At 48.4% G+C, this 1,772-nt stretch overlaps 1 protein-coding gene across 3 annotated transcripts in view; it reads left to right on the top strand.

Annotated features, from left to right (window-relative positions):
* The first annotated feature begins 98 nt into the window (after positions 1 to 98).
* NAT10 (N-acetyltransferase 10) overlaps positions 99 to 1,772 on the top strand; it is a 39,674-nt gene continuing 38,000 nt past the window's right edge. Inside the window, exon 1 of one of the 3 annotated variants that reach the window (XM_082343691.1) lies at positions 99 to 333. The gene's annotated coding sequence lies outside the window, so the exon portion shown is untranslated. Of the gene's footprint in view, positions 334 to 392; positions 504 to 1,772 lie in introns of those variants that run through there. The other 2 variants (XM_082343692.1, XM_082343693.1) reach the window with 2 other exon arrangements.

The raw sequence follows: 1,772 nt of genomic DNA, 5'->3' as shown, positions 1-1,772 counted from the left end.
AGGACGGGCACCACAGCTACGGCGGGCAGAGACTAAACCGCGCAGCCGCAGTTGCTGCAGCTCCGCCTCCCGGGCCCATGACGTCATCACGCAGGGACAGGGGTGGAAAAGGTCCCCTCTCACTCGCCGTCGCCGCTCCGTTAGTTCGCCAGCGCACGCACCGTCTACCAGCGCCTGAGCTGGACGCGCGTCGCCGAGGGAGGCAAGTTGTGAGTCGGCGACCAGGCATCCGCTAGGGGCAGCCCGTTGCGCCCGCTTCTCCCGCAGAAGTTCGGTGCCCCCCACGTGCTTCCGCTTCGCTGCTGGCTGGAGTCCGCCCGGCTCGGGGCGCAGGTACCCATCACGGGATGGCTGGGGATGGGTGCCGAGGTCGGTGTCTGTGTCCTTCTTGGGCCCGGAGGAGACTGGCTCCAGGACGAAGGCTCTGCATCCGTGCTGATGCCCGGCCCATGCCGACTGCCGCCCCACCCGGGCGCTCCTAGATAACAGGACCCTCTTCCCCAGTAGGCGGCCACTCTCGGGAGTGCTTCTCGAGAGCTCTTGGCGGGTTGCGTGGCTTGATCTCCATCCTCTAGGGGCTCTGGGGGTGGGGTGGGGTGAGTGGGTGGGTGACAACACGTTTGCTTTCCGCGGAGCTTGCCCACAGTTCCTGATTGCAGCACCTGGCACTGAACTGAGGCAGTCTGATTTCATCTAGATCCTCCCACGCTCTTAGCTACTTCACTCTGCTCATTCGTTTATACTCCGTATTCAGCAGGCACATTCAGGACTTTGTTTTGTTTGCCAGTGCACCTGGAATGGTGCCTGGCACATAGATGCTATGTGTATTTGTTAGACTAATAGATGAATGAAAAATAATCATCTTTCTCTTCCTTCAAGGCCCTCCTCATCCATTAAGCCTTCCATGGCAACTCCAGCCCACAGTAATCTCAGACTTTCATCAGACCACTGTAGCAATTAGTTTTACATCTAATTTATCTGTCTTTAGACAGATTATCCCTCATTTCTTTCTCTTAAATATTTTCTTTAAGGAAAATGAAAGCTCCTCGAAGTCAAGGCTTTATCTGGTACTACTTCTGGGGCTCCCACAGTAACTAGAACAAAAAGCAATAATTAGTTGTTGATTGGTTGTGGGGTCTTTGTGTGGCCCGCAACTCAGCTGACAAGCTGGTCAGGTTGGTGAACTGGAAAGGGTTCAGGCTTTGGAATCAAGGGAGGCCTGAATGTGAATCCTGTCTCCGTCACTTTTCTTCCTTGGGGTACTTGAGTATTTATACTTGGTCCTTTCTTTATAAAATAGGAGCCATTGATTATGACATAGTGTTTTTTTTTTTTAAACATCTTTATTGGAGTATAATTGCTTTACAATGTTGTGTTAGTTTCTGCTTTATAACAAAGTGAATCAATCAGTTATACATATGTTCCCATGATGACATAGTGTTTTACAGTTAAGATCGAACTGCTAAAATCCATGTTTGCATTGAGAGGTTAGAAAGACAATTAAGGCAGGGTTAAGGTTCAGTTAATGAGCTTTAGGTGTAGAATGCAGCAAGCACTGAAGTTTCTAAGTAACACGTTATTTTTACTTTTACATTGTAGAAGCATAATTGATATTTTTGATGTTTCTTTCGTGTATTTATTATAATGATACAATGTTCTATCATATGTAATCATAATAACTTTTGAAATCTCTCTGTACAGGCTTCAGTATAGTTTTCCCTCCTTTGAGGAAACAGATGGCCACATTCCATCATAGTAATAGTCAATTGATT

Source organism: Balaenoptera borealis, assembly GCF_965194805.1.
Source record: "Balaenoptera borealis genome assembly, chromosome: 11".
NCBI lineage: Eukaryota > Metazoa > Chordata > Mammalia > Artiodactyla > Balaenopteridae > Balaenoptera > Balaenoptera borealis.
The sequence above is the reverse complement of the archived record's forward strand: the minus strand, read 5'-3'. Positions and strand labels throughout refer to the sequence as shown.